At 45.1% G+C, this 6,020-nt stretch overlaps 1 non-coding gene across 1 annotated transcript; it reads right to left on the bottom strand.

Annotated features, from left to right (window-relative positions):
• Positions 1-753: 753 nt before the first annotated feature.
• On the bottom strand, positions 754-856 carry LOC116537655. Its single transcript, XR_004263240.1, has one exon. It is a non-coding gene; the product is annotated as a U6 spliceosomal RNA (small nuclear RNA).
• Between the last annotated feature and the right edge of the window lie 5,164 nt (positions 857-6,020).

The raw sequence follows: 6,020 nt of genomic DNA, 5'->3' as shown, positions 1-6,020 counted from the left end.
AATGTGTGATGCTCCCCTCCCTGTGTCCATGTGTTCTCATTGTTCAATACCCACCTATGAGTGAGAGCATGTGGAGTTTGATTTTCTGTTCTTGTGTCAGTTTGCTGAGAATTATGATTTCCAGATTCATCCATGTCCCTACAAAGGACACGAACTCATCATTTTTTATGGCTGCATAGTATTCCATGGTGTATATGTGCAACATTTTCTTTGTCCAGTCTATCACTGATGGGCATTTGAGTTGGTTCCAGGCCTTTGCTATTGTAAACAGTGCCACAGTGAACATACGTGTGCATGTGTCTTTATAATAGAACGATTTATAATCCTTTGGGTATATAACCAGTAATAGGATTGCTGGGTCAAATGGAATTTCTGTTTCTAGATCCTTGAGGAATCTCCACACTGTCTTCCACAATGGTTGAACTAATTTACATTCCCGCCAACAGTGTAAAACTGTTCCTATTTCTCTACATCCTCTCCAGCATCTGTTGTCTCCAGATTTTTTAATGATCACCATTCTAACTGGCATGAGATGGTATCTCAATGTAGTTTTGATGTGCATTTCTCTAACAACCAGTAATGATGAGCATTTTTTCATGTTTTTGGCCTTACATACGTCTTCTTTTGAAAAGTATCTGTTCATATCCTTTGCCCACTTTTGAATGGGTTTGTTTGTTTCTTGTAAATCTATTTTAGTTCTTCGTAGATTCTGGATATTAGCCCTTTGTCAGATGGGTAGATTGCCAAAATTTTAAAAACATGGAACCCTTCATGAATTTGTGTGTCATCCTTGCACAGGAGCCATGCAAGTCTTCTCTGTATCATTCCAATTTTGGTATATGTGCTGCTGAAGCAAGCATGCGGAGCAATCTTTTCTAGGGACTATACACATTCAGACATGAATTGTGCCCATGGGTGGCTTATGGCTTTGTTGGTGAGAAAAGGCACATGCATAAAGACACAAAGAATGACTAAAAGACATTATAGAAAGTAGCCCACCTAAATCTTGAAAACATTATCCTAAGTGGAAGAAAGCAACAACAGAAGATCATATATTGCATTATACCATTTATGTGAAATATCCTAGGCTGGGCATGTTTGCTCATGCTTATGATCCCATCACTTTGGGAGACCAAGGCAGGAGGACTGCTTGAGACCAGGAGGTTGGGACCAGCCTGGGCAACATAGGGAGACCCTGGCCAGGGGCAGTGACTCACACCTCTAATCCCAGCACTTTGGGCAGCCGAGGTGGGCAAATCATGTGAGGTCAGGAGTTTGAGACTAGACCAGGAGTTTGAGTTTCAACATGGCGAAAACCTGTCTCTACTAAAAATACAAAAATTAGCTGAGCATGGTGGCACACATCTGTAATTCCAGCTACTCAGGAGGCTGAGGCAGGAGAATTACTTGAATCCCCGAGGCGGAAGTTGCAGTGAGCAGAGATCACGCCATTGTCTGGGTGACAGAACAAGACTCCATCTCAAAAACAAAAAAAGAGAGAGACACCCTATCTTATACAGTTTGTCTACGCCTTCACCCAAATCTCATCCTAAATTGTAGTTCCTATAATCCCCGTATGTCATGGGAGGGACCTTGTGGGCAGTGATTAGATTATGGGGGCAGTTCCCCCGTGCTGTTCTGTTAGTAAGTTCTCTTGAGATCTGATAGTTTTATAAGGAGCTTTCCATGTTTCACCCTGCATTTCTTCCTGCCACCATGTAAAGAAGGATGTGTTTGCTTCCCCTCTCGCCATGACTGTAAGTTTCCTGAGGCCTCCCCAGCTATGCTGAATTGTAAGTCAATTAAACCTCTTTCCTTTATAAATTACCCAGTCTCGGCCAGCTGTGGTGGCTCAAGCCTGTAATCCCAGCACTTTGGGAGGCCGAGGCGGGCAGATCACCAGGTCGAGAGATCGAGACCATCCTGGCCAACATGGTGAAACCTCGTCTCTACTAAAAATACAAAAATTAGCTGGGCGTGGTGGCGTGCACTTGTAGTCTCAGCTACTCAGGAGGCTGAGGCGGGAGAACTGCTTGAACCCGGGAGATGGAGGTTGCAGTGAGCCGAGATTGTGCCACTGCACTCCAGCCTGGCGCCTGGTGACAGAGTGAGACTCTGTCTCAAACAAACAAACAAACAAACAAATAAATAAATTGCCCAGTCTCAGGCATTTATTTACGTAGCATGAGAACAGACTAATACATCATCTCTACAAAAAAATTTTAAGAATTAGCTGGGTATAGTGGCACATGCCTGTTATTCTAGCTTAGTTGGGAGGATCACTTGAGCCCGGAGTTGGAGGCTGTGGTGAGCTATGATTGCACCACTGCACTCCAGTCTGGGCAACAAAGAAGGAAAGAGTCACTCAGAGAGGCATAGCATGCTAGGTGACTCAGTGGGGAGAACTTGCTATTGCAGCAGTCCAGGGAATGACAGTGAAGATAGAAATGTGGAGACAAATTCAAGAGCTGCCTCTAGTGTAGCATGAATAGTCTCTTAAGCACAAATCTGATGATGTCACTGTCTTGCCTAAACATTTCATTCCCTCCAGGTTACCATTCAAGCTTCTTAGGGTGGCTTACAAGTCTCTGCATATCCTGGCCCCTGCAGGCCCCTCCAGCCTCATCTCTCTACAAATCTTGCCCCTTTCACCCTCTCCACCTCCAACGTATTCTGATAAATTGGTCCACTTATAATTGCTGTCAGACCAGGATCTCAGCTGTGGTGGTATATACTTGTTCTCTCTACCTGGTAAAAATCCCCCTGTGGACATAAACTTCTCACTCTTACCATCCTTCAGTACTCAGCTTAGTCATCACTTTGGAAAGTGTCTCTGACTCTCAAAGTCTGGGTTAGGTACCATTGTACTCTGCAGGCTCCATCATAGCTGTTTTTGTTTTTTTTTTTTTGTTTTTTTTTTAGAGACAGACGGGGTCTCGCTATGTTGCCCAGGCCGGAGTGCAGAGGCTATTCACAGGCGTGATCCCACTACTGATCAGCATGGGAGTTTTGACCTGCTCTGTTTCCGACCTGGGCCGGTTCACCCCTCCTTAGGCAACCTGGTGGTCCCCCACTCCCGGGAGGTCACCATATTGATGCTGAACTTAGTGCGGACACCCGATCGGCATAGCATACTACAGCCCAGAGCCCCTGGGCTCAAGCGATCCTCCCACCTCAGCCTCCCGAGTAGCTGGGACTACAGGCATGTGCCACTGCGCCCGGCCATCATAGCTGTTTACTCATCTGTCTTCTTCACTATCCTGTGAGTTCCATGAAGACAGAGACTAGTTGTTTTCCACTGTGTCCCTACCATTTTCTCAGTGCCCAGCTCAGAGGAGAGGACTCACTTACATGAATGAGATAATACCTAGAGATGGAAGGCAAGGAAGAGGCAGGAGGGATGCCTCCTTTTAGAATCATCTTTTTGCCAGGTGTGGTGGCTCCAGCCTGTAATCCTAGCACTTTGGGAGGCCCAGGTGGTGGATCACCTGAGGTCAGGAGTTCAAGACCAGCCTGGCCATCATGGTGAAACCCCATCTTAAAAAAAAAAAAAGAATCATCTTTTTTATCTCTCCCATCTCCCAATCACATAGCTTTCTGTCTCTCAGCTCCTTGGAGAAAAGTCTCAGTTTCTCTGAGATCACCCTTACCCCCTCAGGCTATGGCTGACTTGAGGGCCAGGTGCATCTTGGACTGAATCCAGGCCTGGGACTTTCTACACCTTAAGATCCTCTGCAGTTTCCAGCCCAGAGTTTTGGCCCCAAAGACAGGCAGCATCTAGCTTCCCTCAACTGCTCAACTGGCCAAGGAATAAGAAAGCCATCTTGTGCTCTTGGGAAGGCAGCCACGGGAGTGGGTCTGGGTGGGGCTCAGTGCCGTGGGATGCCCCGGGGGCATATGGATCCATTTCAGAGCCTCACCAGCTCCTTCACCCAGGGACTCTTCTGGGCCTCTCTTGTGCTTTACAATTAAAAATATCATTTCCCTAATGTTTCTTAGAGCCTCACAAAGGGCCACAGGAAGGACAGCCAGGGAGGAGGGCAAGAGGGAGAGGAGGCCAGTGTCCAAAATACAAGGAGTATTTTATACTTTTAATTTTATAATTGTAATACAAGTCCAGAGCAGGACTTCTGAGACTTCAGTCATCTGAAACCACTTTCACCTTTGTTGCCATATCCTCATAACACCTATAGAATTATTTGCTTTTATTTCAACTTTTTTTTTTTTTAAGAGACGGGGTCTTGCTATGTTGCCCAGGCTGGAGAGCAGTGGTTATTCATAGGTGCGATCCCACTACTGATCAGCATGGGAGTTTTGATCTGCTCCATTTCCAACCTGGGCCGGTTCACTCCTCCTTAGGCAACCTGGTGGTCCCCCACTCCCAGAAGGTCACCATATTGATGCCGAACCTAGTGCAGACACCCGATCAGCATAGCACACTACAGCCCAGAACTCCTGGGCTCAAGAAAACCTCCAGCCTCAGCCTCCCAAGTAGCTGGGACTATAGGCACGCGCCACCACCCCTGGCTCAACTTATTTTTTAAAAACCAAAACACATTTAACTTAAAGAAAACCTTATATCACAACACTAAAATAAGAGTATAATTTGCCAGGTGTGTCCAGTTATCCCCTCAGATCCACTCTCTGCCCCTCCCCATCTGCTGTAGAGCAGAGGGGCTGACCTTATGGCCCACACCCATGAGCTCTCGTGGTCTCTATTTCCATCTGGGATTGGCCTCAGTAGGAGACTGGGAACAAGGAGGAACAAGAGTGAAATGAGAATCTTTCTTCCCCCAGCTCCTTGCCTAGGGGATCACAGCAGACTGGCTGTTTTCTTCAACCCAAGGTCTGAGCTCCTGTCCCTTGGCCCTCTCTCTGGTTCCAGTACGTACTCTCCCTTACCCCTCAGGCACTTTGCTGCAGCTGTCCCTAGAGGACTGCACTGTCTTTGTGATTTATATACACAGGGCCCACATCTTTATAAATAGTCCCTTGACGAAATTCTCACATTACCGATTTTGAAAGTGCCATCTGTTTTCTGCCAGGAACCTGGCTGATATACTTATCATAAAGAGAAAGTAATTGACAGTGATAATACAATTATGCTATTAAATTCCGAATAAATGTAAAAAGGGATGAAGAATTTTTATGTAATGCTATAGAATGAGCTTCATGGCATATTAGTGAAAAGTGAACAAACCATAAAAAACAAAGTGCAGAGCAATTTTTAGGCTGCAGGGGAGAGAAAAATAAAAACATGTGCAATATGTGCATTTGCTCACATACCCAAAAAGAAGCAATTAAAAGGTAAAACTAGCCAGGTGTTGTGGCTCACACCTGTAATCTCGGCACTTTGGGAGGCCAAGGTGAGCAGATCACCAGAGGTCAGGAGTTCAAGACCAGCCTAACATAGAGAAACCCATCTCTGCTAAAAATACAAAATTAGCTGGGCGTGGTGACACATACCTGTAATCCTAGCTACTTGGGAGGCTAAGGCAGGTGAATTGCTTGAACCTGGCAGGGCGGAGGTTGCAGTGAGCCGAGATCACACCATTGCACTCCAGCTTGGGCAACAAGAGCGAAACTCCGTCTCAAAAAAAAAGGTAAAACTAAAAATTAATAGAGATGGTTACCTTAGGGAGAGAGAAAATATTGTTGATAGAAAGCTAGAGTTCTCTGATTACTTTGTTATATAGTTTTAGCTTTGGAGTTATTAAGTGTTTTATACAATTAAATTTATATTAAAATAGCATAAGCTATTACTTGGCTATACAATGTTCTTTTGCACCACAAATTCCAGGAACATGAAGATAATGGGTGAAGGTCACATAGTGCAACTTGTGGTAACAGTTTAGGTAATTTATCAACTAGTCTGGAAGCTTCTTTGAAGTAAAGAAAGAAAAAAATGCCTTTAAACAATTGTCCCTGGAAAAAGCGAGTGGAAGGAGGTGGGTGTCAAGACTGTCTCATGATCATGTTTCTCTGGGCCTGATAAATTTTGTATACCTCACATTCTTTGG

The sequence above is a fragment of the Sapajus apella genome, unplaced genomic scaffold (genome assembly GCF_009761245.1).
Source record: "Sapajus apella isolate SASKATOON/1434 unplaced genomic scaffold, GSC_monkey_1.0 scaffold112, whole genome shotgun sequence".
NCBI classification, from domain to species: domain Eukaryota; kingdom Metazoa; phylum Chordata; class Mammalia; order Primates; family Cebidae; genus Sapajus; species Sapajus apella.
Note: the sequence above shows the minus strand (reverse complement) of the source record. Positions and strands in the feature narration are given on the sequence as shown.